Consider the following 23,979-nt stretch of genomic DNA (forward strand, 5'->3'; position numbering starts at 1 on the left):
GGTTTTGTTATTCCGACAGCCAGAGCTTCCGAGTCATGTCTCCCTTAGCATGGTTTTGTGATCACTACCAATAAAGTAGCCAGCAATGTGGTTACAATCAAAGGTAATCGCAGCCATAAAACTAATATTTGCAGGATGGAGGAATTAATTATTATATGTAGTGGGCCGTAATTTCTATATACTGTCGTGATACGGCCATACTCGGCTTGAATTACACCCCATCTCGTTCGAACTCTGGGAGTTAGCAACTGCAGGCCGCACGGTTAGTACTTGGATGGGTGACAGCTCCTGGGAATTCCCGGTTGCCGTATCCTTTGCAAATTGATTTTGTTAATGTTTCCTCATTTTTTGATGAGGGTGACACTTTTTTGGAGTATAACGTGGACCCCTTAATGGCCCCCCCCATTTATCTGAATGGCCGGCCAAACCTGAGATGAAGGTCGGAACGGTGCAAGAGAACTGTGATCGTAGTGTGGGCAGCATCGAAGCTGCATCTCTACAAGTCCAATTACATCCTTTTTAAGGTGGCTAAGGGGAAAAGCCCATTATGGGCAATACATGTTAATGATGGTCAGGTGGACCACTTTGGCGTTTTAATCTGCTATCTTGTGGACCTCACGTGGTTATTACTTGCCGCTCTGGAGGGTAGCACGGGAAATATTCTACAGGATCCGAGCATGGATAAGAGCTAGGTTGACATCTAAGTAGGCCTGGGACACTCAAGGAGGCAGTTTTAATACTTTCCAACACTAATCTTTGACAAATAATTTGAGGTAAGATTAAGTATCCAATGTGTATACGGGTTTCTCTCGGAGACCAGATTACTTCCCTTTTGGTATGCCTTCCACATGGAGGGCTCTTATAAACGATTAATAATAAAGATAAACAGAGCTCCCGGTTTTGGATCCCGACAAGCCAGCTCGAGTCATGTCTCTTAGCCATGGTTTTGTGTTCACAACCAAAAAATGTAGCCAGCATTGTTGTTTCAGTCCATGTTGCTAATCGCCAGCAATATAACTAATATTTGCAGGAAACTGAGGAATAATTTTATTATAATTTGTAGTGGCCGTAATTTCTAACTTTCGGATACGGGCCTACTCGGTTGAATACCCCCCCATCTCGTTCGATCCTGCGGAAGCTAAGCAACTGCTCAGGCCGGGTGTTAGGACTGGATGGGTGACCGCCTGGGTATTCCGGTGCCGTATTCTTTTGCAAATTGATTTGTTTAAATTTCCTTTTTTTTGAGAGGGTGTCCCTTTTTTGGTAACGTGACCCCTAAAATGGCCCCCCCATTTCATCTGATGGTCCGGCCAATACTGAGAAGAGGTCGGTACAGTGTCAAGGCACTGTGATGTAGTGTGTGCAGGCATCGAGCTGCAATCTCCAACACGTCCTAATTACATCCCCTTTTAAGGGTGGCTTATAGGGAAAGCCATTATGGGCAACATGAGATGGTCGGGTGACCACTTTGCGTTAAATCATGCTATTTGTGGACCCTCACGTGTCTCATTTACTTGCCGCTCCGGATGGTGCAAGGTAAATATTCTACAGATCGACCAAGGAAAGGAGCTTGGTTGACATCATAAGTAGGCCTGGGACCATACATCAATGGGGGCTGTTTTTAATTCTTTCCAACTCTACTATTAACAAAATAATTGAGGTAAGATTAGTTCCATGTGTAAAATCTTGGTTCCTCCGGAGACCAGAACTTCACTTCTTTTGGTTAGCCTTCCTCAAGGAGGGCTCTTAATAAACGTTGCATTAATAAAGATATAAACAGAGCTCCCGGTATTGTATCCCGATCAGGCCAGCTTCGGTGGTCATGCTCATCCGTAGCATGGTTTTGTGATCACATACCTAAATGTAGCCAGCACTGTTGTTATCAATCAAAGTGCTAATCGCCAGCCTATAAAAACTATTATCTTGCAGGAAAACTGAGGAATTAACATTATTCACTGTAGTGGCCGTAATTTCATAACTTTCGGGATACGGGCCATACTCGGTTGAATACACCCCATCTCGTTATGATCTGGAAAGTTAAGCAACTGCGGACGGGTGTACTTGGATGGGTGACCGCCTGGGAATTCCGGTGCCGTATCCTTTTGCAAAACTGATTTGTTTATTCCTTCATTTTTGTTGAGAGGGGGACCCTTTTTGGGTAAATCGTGACCCCTTAAAATGGCCCACCCATTTCATCTGAATGGACGGCCAAACCTGAGATGAGGTCGGAACTGTGTCAAGTAGCCACTGTGATGTTAGCTGTGTGCAGATCGAGCTGCATCTCCAACACGTCCTACTTACATCACCTTTTTAGGTTGGCTAAGGGAAGCCATTATGGGCAAAATGAGATGGTCGGGGACCACTTTGGCGTGAAATATGCTATCTTGTGAACTCACGTGTCTCATTACTTGCCGCTCTCTGGAGGGTAGCTAGGATATTTTTTAGACAGATCAGTGCAGGAAAGAGCTAGGTTGAATATAAGTAGGCCTGGCGACACAATCAATGGGCAGTTTAATACTTTCAACACTACTATATAACACAAATAATTTGAGGTATGATTAAGGCCAATGGTGTAACTGGTTCTCTCCGGCGACCAGACTGCAACATCTTTTGGTAGCTCTTCCACAAGGTGGGCATCTAATTAAAACGATGCAATAATTAAGTAAACTGAGACTCCGGGTTTGTATCCCGACAGCCGCTCCGAGTCATGTCTCGTAGCATGGTTCTTGTGATCACAATACCTCTAAAAAGTAGCCAGCAATGTTGTTACATTCAAGTGCTAAATGCACTGCCTTAAACAAACTAATATTTGCCAGGAACTGAGGAATTAATTATTTAATGTAGTGGCCGTATTTTCATAAACTTTCGGATACGGACATACTAGGTGGTCATCACACCCGCCATTCGTTCGATCTGGGTAGTTAAAGCAACTGCAGGCCGGGGTTTGTACTTTTATGGGTGACGCCTGGGATTCCCGGTGCCCTCGTCTTCACTTTTTGCAAATGTCTTTTGTTAATTTCCTACATTTTTGAGAGGGTGACCATTTTGGTAACGTGACCCTAACATTGGCCCACCCATTTCATCTGATATGGCGGCCAAACCTGAGAAGAGGTCGGATCGTGTACTAAGTGCACTGTGATGTTGTTGTGTGCTCGCATCGAGCTGCATCTCCAAACTCATACAAATTACATCCCTTTTAAGGAGGCTAATGGGAAAGCCATTATGGGCACATGAGTGGTCAGGATGAAACACTTTGGCGTTATAATCATTGCTATCTTGTGACCTCACGTGTCGCATTTCTTGCCGCTTCTGGAGCGGTAGCAAGGGAATATATTCTACAGATCCGTGCAGGAAAGAGCTAGGTGCTTATAAGTAGGCCTAGGGACAACTCAATGGGCAGTTTTCATACTTTCAACACTACGATATAACAAATATTTGAGTAAGATTATGTTCAATTGTGTATACTGGTTCTTCTCCCGGAGACCAGTTCACTATCTTGTGGTAAGCCATTCCACAAGGGAGGGCTCTAATAAACGATGGATTAATAAGATAAACAGAGCTCCCGGTATTGTATCACCGACAGCAGCTCCGTGTCTATGTCCTCTTGCTTGGTTTTGTGATCACAACCAAAAAGTAGCCAGCTTGTTGTTTCAAATGCATGTGCTAATCGCAGCCTTAAAACTAATATTTGCAGGAACTGAGGAAGTAATTATTAATTGTTAGTGGCCCGTAATTTCAATATACCTTTCGGTTACGGCCATATCGTTGAATACACCCATCTCGTTTAGAATCTGGGAGTTAAGCAACTGCAGGACGGGTTAGTACATTGGAATGGGTGACCGCTGGGAATTCCCCGCATGGGGGTCCGTATCTTTTGAACTAACTTGAGTTGTTTTTTCCTATTTTTGGAGGGGTCACCCTTTTTTGGCGTAACGTGACCCCTAAAATGGCCCCCCCCTGTTTCATCTGAATGGCCGGCCAAACCTGTGAAGAGGTCGGAACGTGTCAAGAGCACTGTGTTGGTTGTGTGGGCAGCACTCGAGCTGCTTCCCCAACACGTCCAATGACATCCCTTTTAAAGGTGGCTTATGGGAAGGCATTATGGCAACTATGATGATGGTCAGGTGACCACCTTTGGCGTTTTATTCATGCTATTTTGTGACCTCACGTGTTCTCATTTACTTGCAGCTCTGGTGGGTTGCAAGGAAATATGCTACAGATCGAGCAAGGAAAGAGCTGAGGGTGACATATAAGTAGGCAATGGGACCTACCTCTATGGGCAGTTTGTATATACTTCAACACGAAGATATATCATTTAATTTGTGGTAAGGATTTAGTTCAATGTGTGTAAAACTGGTTCTCTCGGTGACCAGACTGACATCTTTTGGTAAGCCTTCACAAGGAGGGCTCTAATAAAGATGCAATATAACGACTAAACAGAAGCTCCTGGTATTGTCATCCCGACAGCCAGCTCGAGTCATGTCTTCCTTAGCATGGCTTTGTGGCACCAACCATAAAGTATGCCAGCCCATATGTTGTTACATTCAAGTTTGCTAATCGCAAGCCGTTAAAACTAATATTTGCAGGAAGGAGGAACTTAATTATTAAATGTGTGGCCGTATTTCATAACTTTCGGATCGGCCTTACTCGGTGAATACCCCCATCATCGTTCGTTTGGAAGTTAAGCACACTGCAGGCGGGTTAGTACTTGGATGGGTGACCGCTAGGGAATTCGGTGCGTATCCTTTTGCAAATGATTTGTTAATTTCCCTCATTTTTTGGATGAGGGTGACCCTTTTTTGGGTAACGTGAACCCTTAAAAGTCCCCCCAGTTTCATTGAATGGCCGGCCAAACCTGAGAAGATGGTCCGGAAACAGTGTCTAAGCAGCACTGTGGATGTAGTGTGTGCAGCATCGAGAGGCATCTCCAACACGTCCAATTACCATCCCTTTTAAGGTGGCTATTGGAATAGCCATTATGGGCACATGAGTTGGTCAGGTGACCACTTTGGCCGTTAAATCATGCTATCTTGTGACCTCACGTGTCGCCATTACTTCGACGCTCTGGTGGGTAGCAAGGAAATATCTACAGATCGAGAAGGAAAGAGCTAGGTTGAACTTATAAGTAGGCCTGGGACACTCAATGGGCAGTTTTAATTCTTTCAACACCTATATATAACAAATATTTGAGGTTTAAAGATTAGTTCCAATGTGTAAATGGTTCTCTCCGGCGACCAAGACTTCAACATCTTTTTGGTAAGCCTTCCACATGGAAGGGCTCATAATAAACGATTGCAATAATCAAAGGATAAACCGATCCCGGTTTTGTATCCCGACAAGCCAGCTCCGGTCATGTCTCTTAGCTTTGGTTTTGTGATCACAACCATAAAGTAGCCAGCAATGTTGTTGTAACAATCAAAGTGCTTAATCGACAGCCATAAAACTATTATTTGCAGGGGAACTGAGGAAAGTAATTATTTTAATTGTAGTGGCTCGTAATTTCTAACTTTCGGATCGGCCATACTCGGTTGAATACACACCCATCTCGTTCGACTCTGGGGAAGGTAAGCAACTGCAGGGCAGGGTTAGTACTTGGAGGGGTGCACCGCCTGGAATTCCGGTCTGCCGTACTCCTTTTGCAAAATGATTTTGTTTAAATTTCTCATTTTTTGAGAGGGTGACCCTTTTTTGGGTAACGTGCCCTAATTGGACCCCACCCCATTTCATTGAATGTCCGGCTCAAACCTCTGAGTAAGAGGTCGGACGGTGTCAAGAGCACTGTGGTGTAGTGTGTGCAGCATCGTGCTGGCATCTCCAAACCACGTCATTACATCACCTTGTAAGGTGGCTAATGGGAAAGCCCCATTACTGGGCAAACATGTGATGGTCAGGTGACACTTGGCGTTAAATCATGCTATCTTGTGACCTCACGGTCTCATTACTTGCGCTCTGTGGGAGGGTAGCAGGAAATATTCTACGATCCGAGCAGTAGAGCTAGGTAGACATATAAGTTGGCCTGGGAACATCAATGGGCCAGTTTTATATACTTTTTCAACATAACTATATAACAAATAATTTGAGGTAAGATTAAGTTCCAATGTGTAAACTGGTTCTCCCGGAGACCAGGACTTACATCTTATGGTTAAGCCTTCCACCAATGGGGCTTAAATTTACGTTGCTATAATATAAGATAAACCAGAGCTCCCGGTATTTGTATCCCGACAGCCAGCTCCGAGTCATGTCCTCTTAGCATGGTTTTGTGTATCACAACCAAAAAGTAGCCAGCAATGTTGTTACAATCAAAGTGCTTAATCGCCTGCCATAAAACTATTAATTTGCAGGAACTGTGGAATTAATTATTAAATGTAGTGGCCGTATTCTCATAACTTTCGGATCGGCCCTACTCGGTTGAACTACACCCATCTCGTTTTCGTATCTGGGATTAAGCAACTGCAGGCCGGGTTTGTATGGATGGGTGACCGCTGGGAAATTCCCGGTGCGTATCCTTTGCAAATGATTGTTAATTTCCTCATCTTTTTTTGAGGGGAGACCCTTTTTTTGGGTAACTGGGACCACCTAAAATTGGCACCCCCCCCCATTTCATCTGATATGGCGGGCCCCAATCCTGAGAAGAGGTCGGTAACGGTCAAGAGCTGTGAGGTAGTGTGTGCAGATCGAGCGTGCATCTCCAACACGTTTCCAATTACATCACTTTTAAGGTGGGCTAATGGGAAAGCCATTTGGGCAAAATCAGATGTCAGGTGACCACTTTGGCGTTAAATCATGCTTTCTTGTGACCTCCCGGGGTCATTACTTGCCGCTCTGGAGGGCTAGCAAGGGGAAATATTTACAGATCGAGCTGGAAAGAGCTAGGTTGACATATAAGTAGGCCTCGGACACTTCAATTGGGCAGTTTTATTACTTTCAAACACTTACTTATTATATACAAATAATTGAGGTAAGATTAAGTTCCAATGTGTAACTGGTTCTCTCGGAGACAAGAAAGTCACCCATCTTTGTTGTAAGCCTTCCACAAGGCGGGGCTCTAATAAACGATGCAATAATAAAGAATAAAAGAGCTCTCCGGTATGTATCCCGACAGCCAGTCCGAGTCATGGTCCTTTAGCATGGTTTTGTTGGATCACAACCAAAAATGTAGCCACTGCAATGTTGTTTACCAATCAAAGTGTAATCCGCCAGGCCATTAAAACTAATATTTGCAGGAACAATGAGGAATTAAATTATTAAATGTAGTGGCCGATAATTTCATAGCTTTCGGATACGGCCATACTCGGTTGAATACCTCCCCCATCCTCGTTCGATCTGGGAAGTTAAGGCAACTGCAGGCCGGGTTAGAAATGTTAGTAGTGGATGGGGTGGGACCGCCCTGGGAATTCCCGGGTGCCGCGTATCCTTTTTGCAAATGATTTGTTAATTTCCTCATTTTTTGAGAGGGTGACCTTTTTGTGGGTAACGTTGACCCCAAAATGGCCCCCCCAAGTCATCTGAATTGCCGGCAAAACTGAGAAGAGGTCGGAACAGTGTCAAGAGCTTGTGATGTATGTGTGTGAGTCCGAGCTGCTCTCCATACACGTTCCCAATTACATTCCCTTTTAAGGTGGCTAATGGGAAGCCATTATGGGCAACATTGAGATGGTCAGGTGACCACTTTGGCGTTAATCATGCTATCTTTGTGACCGACGTGTTCTCATTACTTGACAGCTTGGAGGGTAGCAAGGAAATATTCTCAGATCGAGAAGGAAGAGCTAGGTTGACATATATGTAGGCTGGGACCAACTCATATGGGCAGTTTTATACTTCAAACACTACTATATAAACATATAATTTGTAGGGTAAGATAAGTTCCACTGTGTAACTGGTTCCTTCTCGGAGACCCGACTTCAAATCTTTTGGGGTAAGCACTTCCACATGGAGGGCTCTATAAACGATCTGCAATAATTAAGATTATAAAAACAGACTCCGTGTTGTAATTCCCGGACAGCAGCTCCGAGTTCATGTCTACTTAGCAGGTTTGGTCAAAACCAAAAAGTAAGCCAGCAATTTTGTTACAATCAAAGTGCTAACGCCAGCCATTAAAACTAATATGTTTGCAGGAACTGAGGAAATTAATTTTATAATATGTAGTGGGCCGTTAATTTCATAACTTCGGAAACGACCATTACTCGGTTGAATATACCCCATCTCGTTCGATCTTGGAAGTTATGCAACAGCAGGCCGGTTAGGTCTCTTGGGATGGTTGACCGCCTGTGGAATTTCCGGGTGGGCCGTAAGTCTTTATGCACTTGGATTGTTTGACTTTCCTGACCCTGCGCCCCCGGCTCCCCGGCCGTCCCACGCTGCGCCCCCGGCGCCTCACAACTTATTTGGGGTAACGTGACCCTAATTGCCCCCTCATCTTTCATCTGAATGGCCGGCCCATTCCTGAGAAGAGGTTTCGGAACAGTGTCAAGAAGCGCACTGTAATGTAGTTGTGTGCAGCATCGAGCTGCATCTCCAACACGTCCAATTTACTATGTCCCTTTTTAAGGTGGTAATGGGAAAGCCATTATGGGGGCGACATGAGATGGTCAGGTGGACCACTTTGGCGTTAAAGCATGCTAATACTTGTGACCTCACGTGTATCATTACTTGCCGGCTCTGGTGGGTAGCAAGAAATATTTCTACTGGATCCGAGCAAGGTAAGAGCTAGGTTGAACTATAAGTAGGCCTGGGACACTCATTATGGGCAGTTTTTTATACTTTTCAACACTACTTATATAACAAATATTTTGAGGTAAGATTAAGTGCATGTGTTAACTGGTCTCTCCGGGAGCCCAGGCTTCACATCTTTTGGTATGCCTTCACAAGGAGGGCTCTAATAAACGATGCATAATAAAGATAAACAGAAGCTCCGGTATTGTATCGACAGCCCGCTCCGAGTTCCATGTCCCTCTTAGCATGGTTTTGTGATCACATCCAATAATTAGCCAGCAAAGTTGTTACAATCAAAGTGCTAATCCCAAGCCATAAAACTAATATTTGCAGGAAACTGAGGAATTAATTATTAAATGTTTGTGGCCGTAATTTCATTAACTTTCGGATTCGCCATACTCGGTTGAATATCACCCCATTCTCGTTCGATCTGGGAGAAGTTAAAGCCAACCTGCAGGCCGGGTTAGTATTGGATGGGGGTGACCGCTGGGAATTCCCTGGGGCCGTATCTTTGTCAAAGATTTGTATTCCCTATTTTTGAGAGGGTGACCCGTTGTTTGGGTAACGTGACCCTAAATGGCCCCCCATTCATCTGATTGGCCGGCCAAACCTGAGGAGAGAGGTGTCGGATCAGTGTCAAGTGCACTGTGATGTAGTGTTGTCAGCATCGAGCTGCATCTCCAAACACGTCCAATTACATCCTTTTAGGTGGCTATTGTGAAAAGCCATTTATTGGGCACATGAGAATGGTTCAGGTGACCATTTGGCGGGTTAAAATCATGCTATCTTGTACCTCACGTGTCTCATTACTGGCCCCGCTCCCGCTCTGGAGGGTAGCAAGGAAATATTCTTACTTGATCGAGCAAGGAAAGAGCTAGGTTGAATATATAAAATAAAAAAATGTAGGCCTGGGACCACTCAATGTTGGCAGTTTTATAATTTCAACACTTACTATAGAAAAATAAATTTGAGGTAAGGTTAGTTCCAATGTGTAACTGGTTATCTCCGGGACCAGACTTCACATCTTTTGGTAAGCCTTCCCAAGGAGGGCTCTAATAAACGATGCAATAATATAAGATTAAACAGAGCTCCCGGTATTGTATCCCGTACAGCCAGCTCCGAGTCATGTCCTCTTAGCATGGTTTTGTGATCACCAACAAAGTAGCCAGCAATGTTGTTACAATCAAAGTGCCCCCAAATCGCCAGCCATAAACTATATTTGCAGGAATGAGGAATTTATTATTAAATGTAGTGCCGTACGTAAATTTCTTAACTTTCGGTACGCCATACTCGGTTGATATACACCCCATCCGTTCGATCTGGGAAGGTAAGCAACTGCAGGCCGGGTTAGTACTTGGATGGGTGACCGCCTGGGGAATTCCCGGTTGCCGTACCTTTTGCAAATGATTGTTAATTTCCCATTGTTGGCGAGGGTGACCCTTTTTTTGGGTAAACGTGAACCCCTAAAAATGGCCCACCATTTCTTCTGAATGGCCGGCCAAACTGAGATGAGGTCCGGACCAGTGTCAAGAGCTCACTGGGATGTAGTTGTGTGCAGCTTCGAGCTGCATCTCCTACACGTCCAATTACAGCCCTTTTAGGTGGCTAATGGGGAAAGCCATTTGGGCAACATGAGATGGCAGCGTGTCCTCTTTGGGCGTTAATTCATGCTTTCTTTGTGACCCTCACGTGTCTCATTACTTGCGACTCTGGAGGGATAGCAAGGAAAGATTCTACAGATCCGAAGCAACGGAAAGAGGCTAGGTTGACATATAAGTAGGCCTGGCCCACTCAATGGGCAGTTTTAATACTTTAAACACTACTATATAAATATAATTTGAGGTAAGATTTCAAGTTCCAAATGTGTAACAGGTTCTCATCCAGGAGACCTGACTTCACATTTATTGGTAAGCCTCTCACAAGGAGGGCTCTAATAATCGAAGCATTCTTAAAGATAAACAGAGCTCCGGTTTTGTATCCCGACAGCACAGCTCTGAGTCAATGTCCTTTAGCATTGGTTTTGTGATCACAACTAAAAGTAAGCCAGCAATGTTGTTACAAATCAAAGTGCTACTCAGCCAGCCATAAAATAATATTTGCAGGAACTGAGGAATTAATTATTAAATGTAGGGGCCGTAATTCTTAATTCGGATCACGGCCATACTCGGTTGAATACTACCCCATCCGTTCGATCTGGGATGTTAAGACTGCAGGCCGGGTTTGTATTGGATGGGTGACCGCCGATGGTATTCCCGGTGCCGTATCCCTTTTGCAAATGATTGTTAATTTCCTCTTTTTTTTGGAGAGGGTGGACCTTTTTTGGGTACGTTGACCCCTAAATTGGCCCCCCCATTTTCATGGATTGGCCGGCCTAAACCTGAGATGAGGTCGGAACAGTGTCAAGAGCACTGTGTATGTAGTGTGTTTGCAGCATCGAGCTGCATCTCCAACACGTCCAATTACATCCCTTTATGGTGGCTAATGGTGAAATCCATTTTGGGCAACATGAGATGGTCGGTGGACCACTTTGGCGTTTAAATCTTGCTATCTTGTGACCTCAACCGTGTACTAGTACTTGCCGCTCTGGAGGGTAGCAAGGAAATGGGGAAAATATTCTTACGTATCCGAGCAAGGAAAGAGCTAGGTTGGACATATAAGGTCTCAGGCCTGCGGACACTCAATGGGCAGTTTTAATACTTTCAAACACGACTTATATTAACAAATAATTTGAGGTAAGCATTAAGTTCCAATGTGTAATGGTTCTCTCCGGAGACCAGAACTTCACATCTTTTGGTTAGCCTTCCACAGTAGGAGGGCTCTAATAAACGATGCAATATTAAAGATAACAAGGTGGGGGGCCCCTTTTCCGGTATTTGTATCCGACAGCCAGCTCCGAGTCATGTCCTCTTAGCATGGTTGTGTTTGATCACAACCAAAAGTAGCCAGCAATGTTGGTTAACAATCAAAGTGCTAATCGCCAGCCATAAAACTAATATTTTGCTGGAAACTGCGGAATTATTATTATATGTATGGCCGTAATTTTCAAAAATTTCGGATACGGCCTATCGGTTGAATTACACCCCATCTCGATTCGATCTGGGAAAAGGTTAAGCAACTGCAGGCCGGGTTAGTACTTGGAGGGTGACCGCCTGGAATTCCCGGTGCCGTTATCCTTTTGCAAATGATTTGTTAATTTCCTCATTTTGTGAGAGGGTGACCCTTTTTTGGGTAACGTGACCCCTAAAATGGCCCCCCTTTTCATTCTGATTGCCGGCCCTCAACTGAGAATGGGTCGGAAACAGTGTCAAGAGCACTGTTGATGTAGTGTGTGGCTGCATCGAGCTGCATCTACAACACGTCCATATTACATCCCTTTTAAGGTGGCTAATGGGGAAAGCACATTATGGGCATCATGAGATGGTCAGTAGTGACCTAACTTTGGCGTTTAAATTCTTGCTAATCTTGTGACCTACGTGTCTCATTATTGCGCTTGGAGGGGTAGCAAGAATATTCTACAGATCGAGCAAGGAAAGAGCTAGGTTGACATATAAGTAGGCTGGGACCACTCAATGGGCAGTTTTAATACTTTCATCACTACTATTTAACAAATAATTTGATGGTTAAGATTCACAGTTCCATGTGTAACTGTTCTCTCCGGGACCCAGACTTCTCATCTTTTGGTAAGCCTACCACATGGGAGGCTCTATTAACGATGTGCAATAATAAAGATAAAACAGAGCTCCCGGTATTGTATCCCGACAGCCAGCTCCGAAGGGCTTGTCCTCTTAGCTTGGTTTTGTGATCAAACCAAAATAGTAGGCCAGCAATGGTGTTACATCAATGTGCTAATCGCCAGCCATAAAACTAATATTTGCTGGAAACTGAGGGAATTATTTTATTAATGTAGTGGCCCGTAATTTATAACTTTCGGTACGGCCATTACTCGGTTGATACACCCCATCTGTTCGATCTGGGAGTTAAGCAATCTGCAGGCGGGTTAGTACTTGGTTGGGTGACCGCATGGAATTCCGGGTGCCGCTATCCTTTTGCAAATGATTTGTTAATTTCCTCATTTTTTTGAGAGGGTGACCTTTTTTGGTAACGTGACCCCTTAATTGGCCCCCCATTTCATCTGAATGGCCGGCAAAACCTGAGATGAGGTCGGAAAAGTGTTCAAGAGCACTGGGAGGTAGTGTGTGCAGCATCGAGGCTTCATTCTCCAAACCGTCCAATTACATCCCTTTTAAGGTGGCTATAATGGGACAAGCCATTTATGGCAACATGAGATGGTCAGGTGACCACTTTGGCGTTATAATCAATGCTATCTTGTGACCTCACGTGTCTCAGTACATTGCCGACTCTGGAGGGTTTAGCACAGAAATATTCTACTGTATCCGAGCAAGGAAAGGAGCTAGGTTGACATATAAGGAGGCCCTGGGACCACTCATTGGCAGTTTTAATTATTTCAATACATACTATTATACAAATTAATTTGAGGTAAAGATTATTGTTTCAATGTGTAACTGGTTCTCTCGGAGAACCAGTCTTCACATTTCTTTTGGTAAGGCCTTCCACATGGGAGGGCTCTAATAAAACGATGCAAAATAAAGATAAACAGAAGCTCCCGGTTTTGTATACCGACAGCCAGCTCCGAGTCATGTCTCTTAGCATGGTTTTGTGATCACAACCAAAAATAGTAGCCAGCTATGTTGTTACAATCAAAGTTGCTAATCGCCAGCCATTAAAACTAATATTTGCAGGAACTGAGGAAATTAATTATTAAATGTAGTGGCCGTAATTTCATAACTTTCGGATACGGCCCATACTCGGTTGAATACACCCAATCTCGTTCGATTCTGGGAGTTAAGCAACTGAGGCCGGGTTTAGTACTTGGATGGTGTGACCGCCTGGGATTCCCGGTGCCGTATTTTTTGCAAATGATTTTGTTAATTTCCTCTCATTTTTTGAGGAGGGTGACCCTTTTTTGGTAACGTTGGACCTTAAAATGGCCCCCCCATTTCATCTGAACCATGACGGCCAAACCTGAGAAGAGGTCGAACAGTGTCAAGAGCACTGTGAGGTTAGTGTGTGCTGCATCGGTGCATCGCCAACAGTCCATTTTAATCCCTTTTATAGGTGGCTAATGGGAAAGCCATTTTGGGCATCATGAGGATGGTTAAGGTGGACCACTTTGGCGTTTTTTAAATTTTGCTATCTTGTGTCCTCAAGTGTCTCATTACTTGCCGCTCTGGAGGGTAGCAAGGAAATGGAAATATTCTATGATCCGAGCAAGGAAAGTGCTAGGTTGACATTATTTGTAGGCCTGGGACCCAATCTATGGGCCAGTTTTAATACTTTTCAAAACATACTATATATCAAATAATTTGAGGTAAGATTAAGTTCTCAATGGTTGTAACTGGTTCCTTCTCCGGGAGACCAGACTTCACTTCTTTTGTAAGCCTTCCACAAGGAGGGCTCTAATAAACGATTGCATTAATAAAGATAAACAGTGATCCCGGTATGTATCCGGACAGCCAGCTCGTGGTATGTCATCTTAGCATGGTTTTGTGATCTCAACAAAAAGTAGCCAGCAATGTTGTTACAATCAACGTGCTATTCGCCAGCCATAAAACTAATATTTGAAGGAAAACTGAGGAATTAATTATTATATGTAGTGGCGTAATTTCATAATTTCGGATACGGCCATACTCGGTTGGAATACACCCCATCTCGTTCGATCTGGGAAGTTAGCAACGGCAGGCTGGTTTAGTTCTGATGGGTGACCGCATGGCAATTTTCCCGGTGCGTATCCTTTTGCAAATGATTTGTTTATTTCCTCATTTTGTTGTGAGGGTGTCCTTTTTTGGGTAACGTGACCCCTAAAATGCCCCCCCATTTCATCTCTGAATGGCCGGCCAACCTGAGAAGAGGTCGGAACAGTGTCAAGGCACTGTGATGTAGGTGGTGCAGGCATCGAGCTTGCAGCTCCAACACGTCAATTACATTCCCTTTTTAAAGGTGGACTAATGGAAAGCCATTATGGGGCAAACATGAGTGGTCAGGGACCACTTTTGCGTTAAAATTCATGCTATCTTGTGACCCTCACGTGTCTCATTACTGCCGATCTGGAGGGTAGCAAGGAAATATTTCACAGATCCGGCATGGAAAGAGGGAAAAGGACTAGGTTTGACATATAAGTAGGCCTGGGACCACTCAATGGGCAGTTTTAATACTTTAACACTACTATAGAAACAGATAATTTGGAGGTAAGATTTAAGTTCAATGTGTAAAACTGGGTTCTCTCCGGAGACCAGACTTCACATCTTTTGGTAAGGCCTTCCACAAGGAGGGCTCTAATAAAACGATGCAATAATAAAGATAAACAGAGCTCCCGGGTTTGTATCCCGCGCACAGCCAGTCCGAGTCATGTCTCTTAAGCATGGTTTAGTGATCACAACCATAAAAGTAGCCAAGCCAATGTTGTTACAATCAAAGTGCTAATCGCCAGCCAAAAAACTAATTTTTGCTGGAACTGAGGAAATAATTATTTAGTTGTAGTGGCCGTAATTTCATAAACTTTCGGATACGGCCTATACTCGGTTGAATACACCATTCGTTCGATCTGGGAAGTTAAAGCAACTGCAGGCCGGGTTAGTACTTGGAGGGTGACCGCCCTGGGAATTCCCCGGTGCCGTTTCCTTTTGCAAAATGATATTGTAATTTCCTCATTTTTTGAGAGGGGTGACCCTTTTTGTTGGGTAACGTGACCCTCTAAAATGGCCCCCATTTCATCTGAATGGCGGCCATAAACCTGAGAAGAGGTCGGAACAGTGTCAATAGAGCACTGTGATGTAGTGTGTGCTGCATCGAGCTGCATCTCCAACACGTCCAATTACATCCCTTTTAGGTGGTCTATATGGGAAAGCCATTATGGGCAACATAGATTGTCAGGTGGACCACATTTTGGCGTTAAATCATGCTAATCTTGTGGACCTCACGTGTCTCTTACATGCCGCTCTGGAGGGTAGCAAGGATTTTTCTACAGATCGAGCAAGGAGGAAAGAGCTAGGTTGACATATAAGTAGGCCTGGGACCACTCAATGGGCAGTTTTAATTCTTTTCAACACTACTATATAACAAATTAATTTGAGGTAAGATTAAGTTCCAATGTGTAATGTTCTCTCCGAGACCAGACTTCACATCTTTTGGTAAGCCTTCAAAGGAAGGGCTCTAATAAAACGATGCAATAATCAAAGACAACACACACACACACCCAGAGCTCCGGTTATTGTTTCCCGACAGCCAGTCAGAGTCATGTTCCTCTTAGCATGTTTTGTGATCACATACCAAAAAGTAGCAGCAATGTTGTTACAATCAATGTGCTAATCGCCAGCCATTAAAAATATATTTGCAGGAACTTGAGGAATTAATTTTTAATGTAGTGGCAGTTTTTCCATAAACTTTCGGATTCGGCCCATACTTCGGTTGAATACACCCCATCTTCGTTCGATCTGGGAGTTTTAGGCAACTGCCTGGCCGGGTTAGTAAGTGGTGGGGTGGTCGCCTGGAATTCCCGGTGCGTATCCTTTTGCAAATGATGTGTTAATTTCCTCATTTCTTGAGAGGGTGACCCTTTTTTGGGTTACGTGACACCTAAAATGGCCCCCACATTTCATCTGAATGGCCGGCCAAACTAGAAGAGGTATCGGAAACAGTGTCAAGTCTCTGTGATGTAGTGTGTATGCTGCTCGAGCGGCATATACCAACATCGTTACAATTACATCCCTTTTAAGGTGGCTATAAAGGGAAAAGCCAGTATGGGCATCATGAGATGGTCTAGGTGACCACTTTGGCGTTAATCATGCTATTCTTGTGACCTCCCCACGTGTCTCATTACTCTGCCGCTCTGGAGGGGTAGCAAGGAAATATTTACATATCCGAGCAAGGAAAGGCTAGGTTGACATATTAAGTAGCCTGGGACCCACGAATGGCAGTTTTAATACTTTCAATCATACTTTATAACAAAATAATTGAGGTAAGATTAAGGTCCAATGTGTAATGGTGCTGCTCCGGAGACCAGACTCGCATCTTTTTGTAAGCCTTCCCACAAGGATGCTCTAAGAAAAACGATGCAATATATTAAAGATAAAACAGAGGCTCCCGGTTATTGTATCCCGACTGCAGCTCCGAGTCATGTCCTCTTGCATGGTTTTGTGACACAACCAAAAAGTAGCCAGCAATGTTGTTACAATCAAAGTGCTAATCGCCAGCCATAAAACTATTATTTGCAGGAACTGCTGGAAATTAATTATTTAATGGGGGGGTTTTTTAGTTGGCGTAATTTCATAATACTTTCGGTATACAGGCCCATTCTGTCGGTTGAATACACCCCATCTCGTTCGATTGGGAAGTTAAGCAACTGCAGCCGGGGTTAGTACTTGGATGGGTGACGCCTGGGAATTCCGGTGCCGTATCCTTTTGCAACTTGATTGTTAATTTCCTCATTTTTTGAGAGGGTGACCTTTTTTGGGTAACAGTGACCCCTAATATGGCCCCCCCATTTCATCTGAATGGCCGGCCAAACCCTGAGAAGAGGTCGGAATCAGTTGTCAAAGAGCATGTGATGTAGTCGTGTTGCAGCATCGAGCTGCATCTCCATCACGTCCAATTACATCCTTTTTAAGGTGGTAATGGGAAGCCCATTATGGGCAACATTGTGAGATGGTCATGGTGACCACTTTGGCGTTAAATCATGCTATCTTGTGACCTCATCGTGTATCATTATTGCCGCTCTGGAGGGTTAGCAAAGGAATATTATCTGATCCGGAGCAAGGAAAGAGCTAGGTTGACTATAAGTAGGCTGGGACCTCTCAATGCGGCGTTTTAATACTTTCAACTACTACTATATATCAAATAATTGAGTATGATTAAGTTCCAATGTGTAAACTGGGTTCTATACCGGAGGACACTGACTTATAACATCTTTTGTAAGCCCTTCCACATGGGGGCTTAATAAACGATGCATAATAAAGATAAACAGAGACTCCCTGGTATTGTATCCCGACAGCCTACGCTCCGAGTCATGTCCTCTTAGCATGGTTTTGTGAATCAAACCAAAAAGTAGCCTGGGGTTGGGGGGGGGGGGGACCGCAATGTTGTTACAATCAAAGTGTTCGCCAGCCTTTAAAACTAATTTTTGAGAACTGAGGAATTAATTATTAATTGTAGTTGGCAGTAATATCTTAATTTCGGATTACGGCCATTACTCGGTTGATACACCCCATCTCGTACCGATCTGGGAAGTTAGCAAATGCTGGCCGGGTTATAGTACTTGGATGGGTGATCCGCCGGGGGATTCCCGGTGGTTGCCGTCAATGTATCCTTTTGACAAATGATTTGTTTAACTTTCTCATTTTTGAGTGGGTGACCCTTTTTTGGGTAATCGTGACCCTAAAAATGGCCCCCCCATTTCATCTGAATGGCCGGCCAAACCGGAGAAAGAGGTCGGAACAGTGTCTAGAGCACTCCGTGATGTAGATGGTGTGCAGCATCGAGCTGCTCTCCAAAACCGTTCCAATTACATCACCTTTTAAGGTGCTAATGGGGAAACCATTATGGCTACATGAGGATGTCAGGTTGACCACTTTGGCGTCTAAATCATGCTATCGTTGTGACGACACGTGGTCTCTTACTTGCCGCTCTGGAGTTGGTAGCAAGGAAGTATTCTCACACAGATCGTGAAGGAAAGAGCTAGGTTGAATATAAGTAGGCCTGGGACACTCATTGGCAGTTTTATTACTTTAACCACTACTATATAACTCAAATAATTTGAGGTTAGATTAAGTTCCTATGTGTAACTGCGTTCTCTCCGGAGACCAGACTTCACATCTTTTGGGAGCCTTCCTCAGGAGGGCTCTATATAAACTATGCAATAATAAGATAAACAGTGCTCACGGTATTTGTATCCCGACAGCCAAGCTCGTGGTCATGTCTATCTTAGCATGGGTTTGCGATCACAACCAAAAAGGTAGCCAAGCAATGTTGTTACAATTCTAAGTTGCTCATCCCCAGCCATAAAACAATATTTGCAGGAAGTTGAGGAAAAAAAATTAATTATTAGATTGTATGTGGCCGTACATTTCTATAACTTTCGGAGACGGCCCCATACTCGGTGTTGAATACACCCATCTCCGTTCGATCTGGGAAGTTAAGCAACTGCAGGCGGGTTTTAGTACTTGGGATGGGGTGACCGCCTGGGAATTCCCGGTGCCGTATCCTTTGCAATATGGATTTGTTAAATTTCCTCATTTTTTTGAGAGGTGACACCTTTTTTGGGGTAAACGTGACCCTATAAATGGCCCCCCATTTTCATCTGGATGGCCGGCCAACCTGAGAAGAGGTCGGAACGTGTCCAAGAGCACTGTGTGTGATGTTTGTGTGTGCTGCCCATCGAGGCTGCATTCTCCAACTCGTCCAGTTACATCCCCTTTTATAGGTGGCTAATGGGAAGCCATTATGGGCAACATGAGATGGTCAGGGAACTTTGGCGTTTAAATTCTTGCTATCTTGTGACCTCACGTGTCTCATTACTTGCCGCTCTGGAGGGTAGCAAAGGAAATATTCTTACAGATCGAGCAAGGAACAGAGCTTAGGTTGACATATAAGTAGCCTGGACCCAGAATCAATGGGCTCTGTTTTAATTACTTTCAACACTACTATATAACAAATAATTTGAGGTAAGATTAAGTTCCAATGTGTACTGGTTTCTCCGGAGACCAGGACTTCACCATCTTTCTGGTAAGCCTTCCATCAAGGTGGGCTCTAATAAACGATGCATAATAAAGTTAAACAGAGCTCCCTCACGGTATTGTTTCCCGACAGCCAGAGCTCGGTCATGTCCTCTCTTAGGCATGGTTTTGTGATCACAACCAAAATGTAGCCAGGCAATGTAGTTACAATCTAAGTCTAATCGCCAGCCATAAAACTATTATTTGCATGGACTGAGGAATCTAATTATTAAATGTTAGTGGCCGTAATTTTCATAACTTTCGGATACGGCAGAACTCGGTTGGGAATACACCCCATCTCGTATCGATCTGGGATGTGTATAAGCAACTGTCTGGCCGGGTTGAGTTCTTGGTGGGTGACCCTGGGAATTCCCGGGTGCCGTATCTCTTTTGCATATGATTTGTTTAATTTCCTCATTTTTGAGTGGGTGACCCTTTTTTGGGTAACGTGACCCCTAAATATGGCCCCCCCATTTCATCTGAATGGCCGGCCTAAACCTGAGAAGAGGTCCGGTACATGTTGAGAGCCACTGTTTGTTGTGTGTGCAGCATCGAGCTGCTCATCTCCAACACGTCAATTACATCCCTTTTAAGGTGGCTAATGGGAATGCCATTATGGGCAACATGAGATGGTCAGGTGACCACTTTGCTTTTTCAGCGTGTTAAAATCATGCTATCTTGTGACCTCCGGTCTCATTACTGCCGTCTGGAGGGGTAGCAAGGAAATATTCTACAGATCCGAGCAAGGAAAGAGCTAGGTAGACTATAAGTAGGCCTGGGTCCACTCTTTGGGCAGTTTTAATACTTTCTACTCTACTATATAACAAATAATTTGAGGTAAGATTAGTTCCAATGTGTGTACTGGTTCTTCTCCGGAGACAGACTTCACTTCGTTTGGTAAGCCTTCCACAAGGAGCTCTAATAAACGTGCAATAATAACAGATAACAGAGCTCCCGGTATTGTATCCGACAGCCAGATCCGAGTCATTGTCCTCCTTTGCATGGTTTTGTGACTCAACCCAAAATAGTAGTCCAGCAATGTTGTTACAATCAAAGTGCTAATCGCAGCCATAAAACTAATATTTGCATGGAACTGAGGTAATTACTTATTTAAATGTAGGGCCGTAATTTTCATAACTCGGATACGGCCATATACTCGGTTGAATACCACCCATCTCGTTCGATCTGGGAAGTTAAGCATACTGCAGGCCGGTTAGTTACTTGGATGGGTGACCGCAGGGAATCCGGTTGCCGTATCCTTTTGCCTAACTGATTTGTTTATTTTCCTCATTTTTTGAGAGGGTGACCCTTTTTTGGGCGTAACGGACCCTCCTAAATGGCCCCCCCATTTCATATACTGAATGGCCGGCCAAACTCTGTGAGAGGTCGGAACAGTGTCAAGGAGCACTGTGATGTAGTGTGTGCAGCTATCGAGCTGCATTCTCAACACGTTCACTTACATCCCTTTTAAGTGTGGCTAATAGGAAAGCCATTATGGCAATCATGTGATGGTCAGGTGACCACTTTGGCGTTAAAATCATTGTAATCTTGTGACCTCACGTGTCTCATTTACTTGCCGCTCTGGAGGGTAAGCAAGGAAATTTCTACAGATTCCGAGCATAGGAAAAAGAGCTTGGTTGACATTAAGTTGGCCTGGACCACTCAATGGGCATTTTATATACTTTCAAACTACTATATAACAAATTATTTGAGGTTAGATTAAGTTCCAATGTGGTAACTGGTTCTTTCCGGAGACCAGACCTTCACCATCTTTTGGTAAGCCTTCCACAAGGGGGCTCTAATAACGCTGCAATAATAAATATTAAACAGAGCTCCCGGTATTGTTTCCCGACAGCCTGCTCCGAGTCATGTCCTCTTAGGCATGGGTTTGTGATCAAAACCAAAAGTAGCAAGCATGTTGTTTACTAATCATCGTGCTAATCGCCAGCCATAAAACTAATATTTGCAGGGTTCGGCAGTTGAACTGAGGAATTTTAATTATTAAATGTAGTGTCAGTTAATTTCATCATTTCGGATACGGCCATATTTCGGTTGAATACACCCCCATTCTCGTTCGATCTGGAGTTAAGCAACTGCCAGCCGGGTTTGTACTTGGCATGGGTGACCGCTGGGGAATTCCCGGCTGCCGTATTCCTTTGCAAATGATTTGTTAATTCCTCATTTTTTGAGAGGGTGACCCTTTTTTGGGTAACGTGACCCCTCTAAAATGGCCCCCCATTTCATCTGAATGGCCGGCCAAACCTGAGAAGAGGGTCGGATACAGTGTCTAAGGGCACTGTGATGTAGGTGTGTGCGCATCCTGAGCCTGCATCTCCAACACGTCCAATTCATCCACTTTTAAGGTGGCTAATGGGTAAGCCATTATGGCATCAACAACATGAGATGGTCAGGTGACCACTTTGGCGTTAAATCTGCTATCTTGTAACTCACGTGTCTCATTACTTGCCGCTCTGGGGGTAGCAAGGAAATTTTCTACAGATCCGAGCAAGGGAAAGAGCTAGGTTGACATATAAGAGGCCTGGGACCACTCAAGGGGCAGTTATAATACTTTCAACAACTATATTTAACAAATAATTGAGGTAAGATAAGTTCCAATGTGATAATGGTTCTCTCCGGAGACCAGACTTCACATTTTTGGTAAGCTTCTCCACAAGGTAGGGCTCTATATAAACGATTCAATAATAAGTTAAACAGAGCTCCCGGGTATTGTATCCCGACAGTCATGCTTCCGAGGGCATGTCTCCTCTTAGCATGGTTTTGTGATCACAACAAAAAGTAGCCAGCAATGTTGTTTCAATCAAGTGCTAATCGCCAGCCTCATAAAAACTTATATTTGCCGGGTACTGGAGGGGAATTAAGTTATTAATGGTAGTGGCCCGTAATTTCTTAAACTTTAGGATACGGCCTTATCTCGGTTGAATACCCCATCTCGTTCGATTGGGAAGTTAAGCAACTGCAGGCCGGGTAGTACTTGGAATGGGTGACCGCTGGGAATTCTCCCGGTGCCGTTTCCTTTTCGCTATATGATTTGTTAATTTTCCTCTTTTTTGAGAGGGTGACCCTTTTTTGGGTAACGTGACCCTAAAAGGGCCCCCCATTTCATCTGAATGGCCGGCAAACCTGTGAAGAGTCGCGAACAGTGTCAAGGAGCACTGTGATGGTGTGTGTGCTCAAGCATCGAGCTGCTTCTCCAAACTCGTCCAATTACATCCTTTTAAGGTGGCTATATGGAAAGCCTTTATGGGCAACATGAGATGTTCAGGTGACCACTTTGGCGTTTAAATCATGCTATCTTGTGACCTCACGTGTCTCATTACTTGCCGCTCTGGAGGGTAGCAAGGAAGTTTCTATGATCCGGCGTGGAAAGAGCGAGTTGACATATTAAGTAGGCGGGGACACTCAATGGGCAGTTTTATACTTTAACATACTATAATAACATTTTATGTGAGGTAAGATTAAGTTCCAATGTGTAAACTGTTCTCTCCGGAGACCAGACTTCAATCGTTTGGTAAAGCCATTCCAACTAGGAGGGCTCTAATAAACGATGCAATAATAAAGAATAAACAGAGCTCCCGGTATCTGTATCCGACAGCCAGCTCCGTGTCATGTCTATTAGCTTGTTTTGTGATCACAACCAAAAAGTAGCCAGCCAATGTTGTTACATTCAAAGTGCTAATCGCCAGCCATTATATAAAACTAATATTTGCGAGGAAAATGAGGAATTAATTATTAAATGTAACGATGTCGGTCGTGATATTTGCATAACTTGAGGATACGGCTTACGCGGTTGAATACACCCCATCTCGTTCGATCCTGGGAAGTTAAGGCGAGCTGCATGGCGGTTTGCGTATCTTTGGATGGTTAGTGACGCCTGGGAATTCCCGGTTGCCCGTATCTTTGCAAATTGATTTGTTAAATTTCCTCTCATTTTTGAGAGGGTGACCCCTTTTTTGGTAACGTGAACCCTAAAATGGCCCCCCTTTCATTCTGAATGGTCCGCGGCCAAACTGAGCAAGAGGTCGGAAACAGTGTCAAGAGACACGGTGTAGTGTAGTGTGTGCCAGAACGAGCGGCATCTCCAACACGTCCATATTATATCACTTTTAAGGCGCGCTAATGGGAAAAGCGCATTATGGGCTCAAATGAGATGGTCAGGTGAGCACTTTGGCGTTTAAATCATGCTATCTTGTGACCTTCACGGTTCATTACTTGCCGCTCTGGAGGGGTAGCAAGGAAATATTGCTACAGGATCCGAGCAAGGAGAAAAGTGCTAGGTTGCTATAATAGCGCCTGGGACCCTCAATGGCAGTTTTTAATACTTCAACCACTTTACTATATAAAATAATTGGAGGAGTATTAGTTCCAATGTGCTATACTGGTTCTCTCCGGATGACAGATCTTAAGCACTCCTTTTGGTAAGCATTCCCATGGAGGGTCTAATAAATGCGATGCGCGCATA

The 23,979-nt window shown here is 44.1% G+C and overlaps 1 protein-coding gene and 1 pseudogene across 1 annotated transcript in view; both read left to right on the forward strand.

Moving 5' to 3' along the window:
* Positions 1 to 1,984: 1,984 nt before the first annotated feature.
* LOC134825612 (5S ribosomal RNA) lies at positions 1,985 to 2,101 on the forward strand (annotated as a pseudogene).
* A 6,650-nt stretch (positions 2,102 to 8,751) lies between these two features.
* The window catches only part of LOC134824674 (Bardet-Biedl syndrome 7 protein homolog), a 638,888-nt gene continuing 623,660 nt past the window's right edge, over positions 8,752 to 23,979 (forward strand). Inside the window, exon 1 of the mRNA XM_063836641.1 lies at positions 8,752 to 8,794. The gene's annotated coding sequence lies outside the window, so the exon portion shown is untranslated. The remainder of the gene's footprint in view (positions 8,795 to 23,979) is intronic.

The sequence above is a fragment of the Bolinopsis microptera genome, chromosome 13 (genome assembly GCF_026151205.1).
Source record: "Bolinopsis microptera isolate Bmic1 chromosome 13, MBARI_Bmic_1.0, whole genome shotgun sequence".
Classification (NCBI taxonomy): domain Eukaryota; kingdom Metazoa; phylum Ctenophora; class Tentaculata; order Lobata; family Bolinopsidae; genus Bolinopsis; species Bolinopsis microptera.